We start from the raw sequence: 12,980 nt of genomic DNA on the forward strand, positions 1-12,980 counted from the left end.
TCTGCCCTCGTGTTCTCACGCAGTCAACATCGGGCCACGGTTAAACCCAAATGCTGCCCTTTTTTTTCTTTTTATTGGATCATCACTCTTCTGACTGGTTTGATGCGGCCCGTCACGAATCCCTCTTCTGGGCCAACCTCTTCATCTCAAAGTAGCACTTGCAACCTATGTCCTCAATTATTTGCTGGATTTATTCCAATCTCTGTCCTAATCTACAGCTTTTGCCACCTACAGTTCCCTCTAGCACCATGGAAGTCATTCCCTCGTCTCTTAACAGATGTCCTAACATCCTGTCCCTTCTTATCAGTGTTTTCCACATATTCCTTTCCTCTCCGATTCTGTGCAGAACCTCCTCATTCCTTACCTTATCAGTCCATCTAACTGTCAACATTCGTCTGTAGCACCACATCTCAATTGCTTCGATTCTCTTCTGTTCCGGTTTTCCCACAGTCCATGTTTCATTACCGTACAATACTGTACTCCAGACGTACATTCTCAGAAATTTCTTCCTCAAATTAAGGCCTATGTCTGATACTAGTAGACTTCTCTTGAGCAAGAACGCCCTTTTTGCCATTGCTAGTCTGCTTTTGATGTCCTCCTTGCTCCGTGTGTCATTGGTTATTTTACTGCCTAGGTAGTAGAATTACTTAACTTCATTTACTTCGTGAGCATCAATCCTGACGTTAAGTTTCTCACTGTTCTCATTTGTGCTACATCTGATTACTTTCTTCGATTTAATCTCAGTCCATATTCTGAACTCATTAGATTGTTCATTCCATTCAGCAAATCATGTAATTCTTCTTCACTTTCACTCAGGATAGCAATGTCATCAGCGAATCGTACCATTGATATCCTTTCACTTTGAATTTTAATTCCACTCCTGAACCTTTCTTTTATTTCCATCGCTGCTTCTTCGATGTACAGATTTAATAATAGCGGCGAATGACTACATCCCTGTCTTACACTCTTTTTAATCTGAGTACTTCGTTCATGATCGTTCACCCTTATTATTCCCTCTTGGCTCCTGTACATATTGTATATTACCCGTCTCTCCTTATAGCTTACCCCTATTTTTCTCAGAATTTCGAGCGTCTTGCACCATTTTACACTGTCGAACGCTTTTTCCAGGTCGCCAAATCCTATGAAGGTGTCTTGATTTTTCTTTGTCTTGCTTCCGTTATGAATCCCTCATTAATCTGATATTGCATGAGCAAGCAAATGGAGACCCACATTGAGGCCGCCTTCAAACGTGTCAAGTGCTCATAATGCTGTTCCACACAAGTATGCAGAATCACCACGTCCTTCACTCTGTTTGTGATCGCTCAATAGCTGACGCCTTTCGTGGCTTTTACGTACACTGCCAGGCCTGGTAAGAACACTAAACACGAACAACACTAAAGCACTCTGATGCCCGTTCTATCTGTGGCGTAGAATTGCAAAGCTTACCATTTTAATACCCGCTGATGGTGTGCACGCGTATGAAATTATATTGACATCCGACAACGTCTTCTGGGTAATTCATTATTTTTGTCACGTAATGTGTTGGTTATTCTCTTACGAGGTGCATTCAAGTTCTAAGGCCTCCGATTTTTTTTCTCTGGACTGGAAAGAGAAGGAAAACATGTGCATTGTTTTAAAATGAGGCCACGTTCATTGTCAATACGTCCCAGAGATGGCAGCACCGTATGGCAGATGGAATTTTACCGCCAGCGGCGAGAATGAGAACTGTTTTAAATACTTAAAATGGCGACGTTTTCCTTACTTGAACAGTGTGCAATCATTCGTTTTCTGAATTTGCGTGGTGTGAAACCAATTGAAATTCATCGACAGTTGAAGGAGACATGTGGTGATGGAGTTATGGATGTGTCGAAAGTGCGTTTGTGGGTGCGACAGTTTAATGAAGGCAGAACATCGTGTGACAACAAACCGAAACAACCTCGGGCTCGCACAAGACGGTCTGACGACATGATCGAGAAAGTGGAGAGAATCGTTTTGGGGGATCGCCGAATGACTGTTGAACAGATCGCCTCCAGAGTTGGCATTTCTGTGGGTTCTGTGCACACAATCCTGCATGACGACCTGAAAATGAGAAAAGTGTCATCCAGGTGGGTGCCACGAATGCTGACGGACGACCACATGGCTGCCCATGTGGCATGTTGCCAAGCAATGTTGACGCGCAACGACAGCATGAATGGGACTTTCTTTTCGTCGGTTGTGACAATGGATGAGACGTGGATGCCATTTTTCAATCCAGAAACAAAGCGCCAGTCAGCTCAATGGAAGCACACAGATTCACCGCCACCAAAAAAATTTCGGGTAACCGCCAGTGCTGAAAGAATGATGGTGTCCATGTTCTGGGACAGCGAGGGCGTAATCCTTACCCATTGCGTTCCAAAGGGCACTACGGTAACAGGTGCATCCTACAAAAATGTTTTGAAGAACAAATTCCTTCCTGCACTGCAACAAAAACGTCCGGGAAGGGCTGCGCGTGTGCTGTTTCACCAAGACAACGCACCCACACATCGAGCTAACGTTACGCAACAGTTTCTTCGTGATAACGACTTTGAAGTGATTCCTCATGCTCCCTACTCACCTGACCTGGCTCCTAGTGACTTTTGGCTTTTTCCAACAATGAAAGACACTCTCCGTGCCCGCACATTCACCAGCCATGGTGCTATTGCCTCAGCGATTTTCCAATGGTCAAAACAGACTCCTAAAGAAGCCTTCGCCGTTGCCATGGAATCATGGCGTCAGCGTTGTGAAAAATGTGTACGTCTGCAGGGCGATTACGTCGAGAAGTAACGCCAGTTTCATCGATTTCGGGTGAGTAGTTAATTAGAAAAAAAATCGGAGGCCTTAGAACTTGAATGCACCTCGTAAAAGAGCACTGTGCGCTAAGTTGTGGCTTTAGTCCCTGCTGATGGTGGTATCATTAATTCATTGCCACGCACACTTTATAAAAAATAATAATAAATTTTCTTGCAGCAAATGTCGGCAACTGCTGTCGGTTAATAGAATGCAAGCCTATTGATAATTCTTCAGTTACATAGACAGCAGATATTTTCCTAGATGTTTATCCGCTTAACCAGCAACAGTTTGATTCAGAGTCAAGCAGACAATTAATTCCCTCACTACAGATCCTCCTGTTCCTCTTGGCCTTATACCGTATCAAAACGAGATCGGCATGTTAATTTGGAGATGGAAAATTTTAGTGGTGGATGGTCGTCGGATGTCTCTCCTGACGCCACCACTTCGCTCCAGGATGGAATTCGTGCTCCCAATCTGTCTGTCTAGCGTAATCTCAGGTGCAAATAAGAAAATGTTTCCGAAAAGTGTTCAAATCGAGTAACTGAGGTGGGACGTGGGTAACAGGTATTTACCTCGTCGGATGCGGAAAACTGCCTCAAAGCCACAATCAGGACAGTATGGGAGCACATTGCAGATACGCGTTGCTGTCCGTGGAGATCACACACCGTATTATGAACAATGTCCCGCCGTTTTTAATGCCCAGAGGGATCATCATAAATAGCGACGACTTCAGTATAATTATTTTTCTTTGAATAAAAATGTCATTTCTTTTCGTCTCATTGCGTCTCTCTTTCAATTACCTTCTGAGCTGTACCCTAACAGTTCTTTGCCCAGTTCATTGCATGTATGGTCCAAGTTTCATCGACTATGTAGTTTGGCTGTGACACATCATGCGAAAATTACTTTCACCCTAGAGTTCTACGCATCAGTTTAGAAGCAGAAACGTTACAGTGGACATCGGTTGACAAACGAACTGTCTGCGAGATAATTGCAAATTCAGTATATGCGAGTAGCCACTGTCTTGAGTATGACTTATTGTCCTACTTACCACAGATGTGTTTGAAATGCAACCTTATTTATTAAGTTACCATCTGATTAGGATCAAATTGGATCCATGGCAGTCGGCCGCGGTGACCGAGCGGTTCTAGGCGTTTCAGTCCGGAACCGCGCGACTGCTACGTCGCAGGTTCGAATCCTGCCTCGGGCATGGATGTGTGTGATCTCCTTAGGTTTAAGTAGTTCTACGTTCTGGGGGACTGATCACCTCAACTGTTAAGCCCCATAGTGCTCAGAGCCATTTGAAACTTTTTTTTTCTATGGTACATCGTTAGGCAATTGAGTACATGCGTGATGGAGCATCGGCACATTTTTCTGCTGCTGATGTAAAATAATACCTAACGGCCGGCCGATGTGGCCGTGCGGTTCTAGGCGCGTCAGTCTGGAACCACGTGACCGCTACGGTCCCAGGTTCGAATCCTGCCTCGGGCATAGATGTGTGTGATGTCCTTAGGTTAGTTAGGTTTAAGTAGTTCTAAGTTCTAAGGGACTGATGACCACAGATGTCGAGTCCCATAGTGCTCAGAGCCATTTGAACCATTTGAATACCGAACGCGTCAATATGGTCTCAAGATGGATAGGTCTAATGGAGTCTGTATCTTGGCCTCCAAGATCACCTGACCTCAGTCCTCAGCTGTATTCTGTCTGGGCTCATATCAAAAGGAAAGGATACAACATAACCACTGATATGGTCCAAGAGCTGGAGTAGTCTTGCCAAGATTGACGGGACGATCCGGGGCAGTTTAAAAGAATCTGTAACTCACTCAAGAAAGGAGAGCGTGCGGCCCAAAAAAGGTTCGCCGCGCGAAGTTTAAAATTCTTTTAAAGTTTTATTCCGGTCGCTGCCAGGCAGTAGAGGCCAGCGCGGCCAACGTGCTGATCGAGTAGGCCACTGGGCAGTACTGTTGACATTACGTCAAACACTCCAGTCGGATGGGTTTCGCGATACCGATCACGGACGAATCCTGTAGTACAGCTAACACCGCAGCACAGTGTGACCAAGGGCGAGGTAACACCTTGTAACTTGGAGCACTCGACAACTCACATGTTCCAAATGTGACCAAGTATAGCAACCCATGCTCGGTGCAGAGCCATGGAGCAAACCAGGAAAAGTTGATGAGACAAATAATGTGGAACAAATCCACTCTTCCACTCCAAGTAGGACTACGTCAGAAGCGTAGAAACAAGTGCCTAAATAATCACGCCTAAATAATCAGGCGTGTACAGCAGTTCTATCTGCACCTCGAACTGTTGAGTTTGACTCTCTGTTGAGTTTCATAGAAACCGCGACCGACTGGTTGATGAATAGCCGGCCAGAGTGGCCGTGTGGTTCTAGGCGCTACAGTCTGGAGCCGAGTGACCGCTACGTTCGCAGGTTCGAATCCTGCCTTGGGCATGGATGTGTGTGATGTCCTTAGGTTAGTGAGGTTTAATTAGTTCTAAGTTCTAGGCGACTGATGACCTCAGAAGTTAAGTCGCATAGTGCTCAGAGCCATTTTTGATTGATGAATATCTGATGACCACTTGCCTGCTGAGCAGCTTGTCATGTTCCGGCATGAAGCGCGCCACACCTGTGGTGTAGCGGCCGCTGGACTTGGAGACTTCACCGATGCGAGAAGCTGGTGTGCGACCAGCCTCCGCCCTCTGACGGACTTCGCCCTGCGGACGGCAAGCTGTCCACAATCTGGCTGGGGGAAGCGCGCCCTCGCGGCTTCCTTGCCGCCTGGACGCCATCGGCCAGCGTCCTGGTCGACCCCTGCTGGGTGGCCGGAGCACTGCTACTCAGCATCGAACTTCAAGTGTCAGCTATCGCATCCAAGTGCATGTCATGGGGACTACGAGTAAGTACTGCGGCGACTTAGCCGGCCAAACTCCGGAGGCCCTGAGCAGACCGCAACCGTTCCTTCGCTGTCTCGTGGGTCGTATGGCGCCACGGAGTTAGCCGCCCTTGACCTAGGGCAACACACGCCACGGGCTCTGCTGAGGGCATCAGCAACCGGCTGCACTACACGCCAAGAGGACGGTCGCGGCGCTGTACATTGCTGCTGGTAATAAACATTTGTTAATGCTGCCATTGTGTACATCCCGGCGTAAATCAGCCCTGCCCCACACCATTTATCCCACCCATCCTGCCGCGTAACGGTCCTGAATAGGCCAGGTGGCTACAGCAGTATTGCATCCAACAGCGTGTACAACACGTGGATCACCTCCTGTATCAGCTACTAATATACAATAAATCGTACCCTGTACGTGCTGAAATAAAAGGGTATTTCTTGTTAAGGTAGGCCGCGGGTGAGATTTGAGATCAATTTAATAGGGATATTTGCGGTGGCTCGTAATCACACATTTGCAATTATGTCACAAACGGCTCCTTTGCGGACCTATGTTTACCGAAAAGTTTTAATCTCTGCTATCGTATACTTTTACCCGTGTTATTGTTCTCTATTGGTTGTGGTACAACCCGTGTAAAACTCATCGACTTCTTATATGTGACTGCTATAAAGAAGGTCGAATATAACATCCGGTTCTGCCAGGGATTTTCCGTAGTGGTAGGATTTGAACGGGGTCTGTTCAGCTTCGTGATGCCAACCGAGGAGCTACTTGAATGAGAAGTAGAAGCTCCAGGTGTAAAAACTGCAATTTTGCGTCAATCACTTTAGTGTTGCGACAAGGTACCGTGATTGACACAAGCGACGTGGCGACTGGGACAAAAATCTTTTGAAAGATCTCACACCCTTCTCGCAACAGTCGGAGAGGTGTCCAGTCACCTGTTGATATACTGCCCGTTGACAACGTTGGCTGTTGAATTCTGCAGCTAGTTGCAGGGGGTGTAGTTGTGTAGGTGCTGACAGGCATTAATTGAAAGCAGACAGGGAAAAGCTGCAGAAAGCGAGGGAGCCTTTTAGAAGTCAAACTGCAAACCAATAGCAACCATAAAAACACAAACAGAAGCAGGATTTTTACACAAAAATTGAGGTTAGTCGAGAGCTTCAGTCTCACTGTAAGCCAGCAGATATAAACGACACAGTAAGTTAATGTGGATGAGTGGGAAAAATAAAGCCGTAATGTTGAGATACGACATCAGTAGCGTCCTGCTTGACACAGTCACGTCGTTTAATTGTCTGGACATAGCGCTGAAAAGCGATATGAAATTGAACGAGCTTGTTAGGACTGCGGCAGGGAAGGCGAATGTTCTACTTAGGCTCGTTGGAAGAATTCTAGGGAACTGGGGTTCATTTGTAAAGGATACCGCATAAAAGGCGGTAGTGTGACTTATTCTTGAGTACTGCTAAATGTTTGAGACCCATACCAGGTCGGATTAAACGAAGACATCGAAGCAGATCAGAGGCGGGCTGCTGGGTTATTTACTGGTTCAAAAATGGTTCAAATGGCTCTGAGCACTATGGGACTTAACATCTCAGGTCATCAGTCCCCCAGAACTTAGAACTATTTAAACCCAACCAACCTAAGGACATCACACACATCCATGCCCAAGGCAGGATTCGAACCTGCGACCGTAGCAGTCGCGCGGTTCCGGACTAAAGCGCCTAGAACCGCTCGGCCACCACGTCCGGCTATTACTGGTAGATTCGAACAATACGCACGTGTTACGGACATGCTTCGGAAACGCAAATGTGAATCGCTAAAGGATAGGCGACATTCTTTTCAACGAACACTACTGGGAAACTTCAGAGACCCGGCATTTGAAGTTGACTGCAGAACGATCCGACTGCCTCCAACATACACTGCGGGTAAGGACAATGAAGATAAATAGAGAAATTAGGGCTCCTAAAGAGGCATATAGTCAGTCGTTTCTCCGTCGCTCTGTTTGCCAGTGGAATTGGAAATGAAATGACTTAGAGGTACAGGGTACGCTCCGCCAAGCACCGTACGATGGATTACGGGGTATCTATGTAGAAGTGAATGCAGACTTAGGCAAAATTTCTAGTTGGTGTGACGAACGGCAGCTAGTTCTAAACGGGGAAAATGTAGAAAGACATATCAAATTCAAAGAAGCAATACAGTTGAAAACTGGACGCTAGAGATAAAGAGAGAGAATGCTTGCGAGAACTTTATCAAGGTTAATGTGAACCTCGAGAGTTGAGGTGCAAACGCAGGAGCAAAGACGGCTAGATGAGTCTGACTACATTACTGCCTTCGTACTCTTAGAACCGGACGCGAGAGTGGAAGTTGCAATATCTTTTTTGGTATTCACAGTAGACGATAGCAATCGAATGGTACGCGAGACTGCTTCCAAGTGCTGAAAGGACTGTCTTGGCTATGATGGCGGTCACTTCCGCGTTACTGCTGCTTACGAAGCGGCGCGTGTTGCATCTGCGAACAACTGCCGGCAACTGTCAGGAGTTTTAATTAATTCTCCCCGCACTGCACTTCTGCGGTACGCGAAAAGGTGCGCGATACCAACTTAACAGGAGGGTGAAGGGTTAACGGTTCCTGCCCCATGAACTGAAGGCGTGTCTCGGCCGTCTGGAGATTAGGTTTCCGAGACCTTTTGGCGCCAGCTCGTCGCAGGACACACCGAACTGGTGTTCCTGCACGACCCCGTCCCTGACGGACATGTTTCAACCTAACGATTACACAATTCAAGGCAACCGCCATCGTGGAGAATTACATTATTAATAAACTGGGGAATGTGTGTCGGAATGTCCGATAGAACAGACACCTCTCGCTATGACGTGGCTGGTGCATACATTTATATGAACTAGAGTGGGTCGGAATTCGTGATTTCTAGCCGCACAGGGCATTGTGATGGCGAAAGTTGTAAACCCGGATTTACTATTTTTAATGAGCGGTACCCGAGCGGTTCTAGGCGCTTCAGTCTGGAACCGCTCGACCACTGCGGTCGCAGGTTCGAATCCTGCTTCGGGCATGGATGTGTGTGATGTCCTGAGGTTAGTTAGGTTTAAGTAGTTCTAAGTCTAGAGGAATGATGACCTCAGAAGTTAAGTCCCATAGTGCTCAAAGCCATTTGAACCATTTGAGCGGTACCCTTAACCGCTTCGGCCATCCAAGCACGGCCTCTGACCAAGACAAATTACCAACTTACAGCACTCTCCACTGCGGTGTCCCTCCTTGATTAACCCCCACTTGCAAGTTATTGATTCCCGTTGGAGTTCGGACGATATTAGTGCACCCGCACTGAAACAAACGCCAAGGAACCGTCACGCTCTCACAGCTATGTAGATACTTGAGTGTTGTCTGTTCTGTCGGACTGCACTGCAGCGAGCGATAAGTTCGAAATTTGAGTCCGTCAGGCATCGTGTCCAGATGGCCGAAGGGGTTAACGCAAACGGTCATGAGACGCGGTAGATCCGGGTTCGAGGCCCGGTACGGCACAAATAAGATTCTGTGTTTCAGGCCAAGCTGGTTTCATAATTGTGTTGCAAGATGTTCCATGGAACCTACTGAGTAGTTGCTTGAAAATTAGCCTAAAGTACTGACCTCAACGAAAACGGCTCTTAATTAGCAGGTAATTGAATAACGCTCAGAAGGTACGGTAAAATAATTGCATTATTGTATGCGAGTCTTAGTACTGCTGTATGTCGAACGTAAGTAAATTTAAGAACGTTGCTTTAGTGTAAAACAACAATAATAGTAATACTTGTGGTACATTAATTAAATTGTCAAGTCAATTATACTCTTTGCTTTATTAAAATTTCTGGCCAGGTCATACATTTCAAGTTCCATTCATCAAACTGTTCAATCCTTTACCTACCATCGGGCCTCAGATGTCCGTCTGTAATGTTTAATATCCTCTCTTTTGGTAACTATTCATTTAATTTTAATGAAATTTTACGGCTTTTCCTAATTTGTCAAGTTACTCATAAATTTAGAAAAAATAAAAAATTTTCTACGGCATTGTGTTGGTGCACGTTTCCTCCCGTAACGTGCCTCGCAGTCCCTTGCGATTTGAAGCAATTTTTCAACAACCAGATGTCTGTCTGCACAGCGTTTGTTACGTCATTTGCCATTGTTGACTCGCGCTGTCATTCTTTCAGTGTTCGACAGTCTTCTTTGTTATAAGCACATGTTTATTACGGTGCATTATTTCATAATAATTCTCTGTGCTACAAACTGAAAATGTTACGGAGAAGAGGAGGTGACGGAATTGTTGGAGCAGACCTCTGATTCTGAAAACCCGTCAAATGAATGTGAATCTTCCTGTCATAATGCTAATGAGGTAGATGCCGCTGAAAACTCAGAACTACACGAAGATGATAATAATAATAATAATGAGCGTACGGCATTGGTGGCCGAGAGACCCCTCGCCGGGCGGTTCGGCCACCGCTCCACAAGTTCTTTAACGCCACTTCGGCGACTCGCGAGTGAATGAGGAATAAATGATGATGAAAGACACACAACATCCAGTCATCTCGAAGCAGCTAAAAATCCCTGACCCCGCCGGGAATTGAACCCGGGACCCCGTGCGTGGGAAGCGAGAACGCTACCGCAAGACCACGAGCCGCGGACATGATGATAATGAAGAATCCCTTTACGCAGATGGAGGGAGAAGAAATTCGTGAAAATTCTGTTGAGTGTGACTTATTGTTTTCTCGCAATGGAAATAAAATATGGTGAAATATGGACTGCAGCTCCTCAATATGGAATTTCTGGCAGGCAGAGCAAAAATAATGTATCGAAACAAGACGAGGGACCTACAAGTTATTCGATCAGGAACTACGATAATGAAGCATCTTGTTTTATGTTATTTTTTCGTGTACCCCAGACTGACAAAGTGTGTGTGTGTGGGCTAGCACGGAAGGTCGAATCGTTTACGAGGACTGGGTGGATGCAGGTACGCATGAAACGAAAAAGTTTTTTGGTTTTCTGATCCTGACTGGCGTTTACAAGGCAAGAATTGAAGATATCAGTCAGCTTTGGAGTGCTAAGATTGGCCGACCAGTGTCCAATGATATTGTGTGTTGCAGCCGCTCAAATGTTCAAATGGCTCTGAGCACTATGGGACTTAACATCTGAGGTCATCAGTCCCCTAGAACTTAGAACTATTCAAACCTAACCAACCTAAGCACACGACACACATCCATGCCCGAGGCAGGATTCGAACCTGCGATCGTAGCGGTCGCACGGTTCCAGACTGTAGCGCCTACAACCGCTCGGCCACAGCGGCCGGCTTTTGCAGCCGCTTCCATGCTATTCTGAGGGTGTTGCGCTTTGACAATGCAACATTCCGACGTGAACATAGGCCAAATGATAAATTGGAACCAATCAGTGAAGTTTTTGAAATGTGGGATGCCTACGTTCCAGGATGGTGCATCGCCGTGAATGAAAACGTGATCACATATCGTGGTCGCTGTCCGTTTCTGCAATACATCACATCAAAACATTGTAGACGCGGAATAAAGTTATGGACCATGTGTGGCAGTGCAACAAGCTACTGCTGGAAGATGACAGTGTCTTTGGGCAGAGGAACTAACCAGAGCCGTAGGACTTGGAGAGAATGTTGTGAAAACCCTGGTGATTGAACTTGAAAAGTCTGGACGTAATATCACCTGTGATAATTTTTTACTTCTCTCGATGTAGCACATTATTTACTGTCAAAAGATCTGACACTAGTTGGTACTAACCGAAAAAATGAAGGTGAACTGCCTACCGTTTTATTACATATAAAGGACGTGAAGTATACTCTACCTTATTTTATTTGCAACTAGATGTGATGATAGCCCCTTATGTTCCTAAGAAAAACAGAGTTGTAACAGTCATGATCAGCCAACGGTGTCATCATCATCATCATCAGGTAAAAAAGCCTGAAGTTATAATGACATACAGTGCCACAAAGGGCGGCGTTGACACCATGGACCAGAAGACGTGATCCTACAGTGTCAAGAGAAATAAGACGCTGGGACATTGGCGGTTTTCTTTAACATTATCGATGTAAGTGTAATGAATGCATACGTAATTAGGGTGATGCTGGCTACCAATAACAAATGAGACGTCAGACTTCCATCATCAATTTGGGAAAGCAAGTAGCAGGGGTAAAGAAATCAATGAGTTCGTTGGTAGCAGCGGATCCAGGACGGGCAGCGAAACCGCCAGCTAAGAAAAGGAGAAGACGTGCATATTTTGTCGCGAAGAAAGATAGAAAAAGTCAAATTACACGTCACAAAAGCACCAAATGTGTAATAAGAATAAAAGTCACCAATAAAAGTTTCAAAATTGTCCTTTTTTAATAATGGAAACTTTATATAAATACAATTACTTTAAAAATATTTATATCTCAAAAGTCACTCACATTATAAGCATTACCGAGCGAGGTGGCGCAGTGGTTAGCATACTGGACTCGCATTAGGGAGGACGACGGTTCAGCCCTCGTCCGGCCATCCAAATTTAGGTTTTCCGTGATTTCCCTAAATCGCTCCAGGCAAATGCCGGGATGGTTCCTTTGAAAGGGCACGGCCGACTTCCTTCCCCGTCCTTCCCTAATCCAATGAGATCAATGACCTCGCTGTTTGGTCTCCTCCACCACAACAACCCAATCCCCAGCCCAACCTGAACATTACAAGTAGTCTAAATGGTGCCAGCTTACGCCTGAGAGGCCCGACTGGTTGGAAACGCTATACGGATTTTCTGGTAAGCAGAGGGTTTAGGTCTCTTCTTGACCAATTGATCACACATATTGTTTTGTGTCTCAGTAAAGCTGCCTTGGAATATAAGGCTGCATGTTTAATAGTTCTTAATATGCTATTTCTAATGTCATATGTGGTTGTGTTCCAACTTGGCCAGTGCGCCGTGATTAAAAATTATTCTGTCCAGAAGACGGTTAACAGAACAATAGTGAGTTTTTAAACACTATTTAGAGTACTAATTTGAGCTGTTGTTGCTTTCGATTTGACCAAAACTGTTTTTTTAATGACAATTTGTAATTGTGTATTAATTTCTATTAGAAGATAATGTTTTTAAGATTGGTTTTACTTTTTATTGCCTGTTCTACAAACTAGTCCTACGATCGTTCTGGTAGGTCATTTCTACGTTTACTGTTTTGCTGAAAGTCTTCAACCTGTTTATTTGGTATATCCAAAGGGACTTTATCCAAAGTACAAAGTTTCTTAGTTACTGAGAATTTTCGGAGCAGCCTG

The sequence above is a fragment of the Schistocerca serialis genome, chromosome 9 (genome assembly GCF_023864345.2).
Source record: "Schistocerca serialis cubense isolate TAMUIC-IGC-003099 chromosome 9, iqSchSeri2.2, whole genome shotgun sequence".
Lineage (NCBI taxonomy): Eukaryota > Metazoa > Arthropoda > Insecta > Orthoptera > Acrididae > Schistocerca > Schistocerca serialis.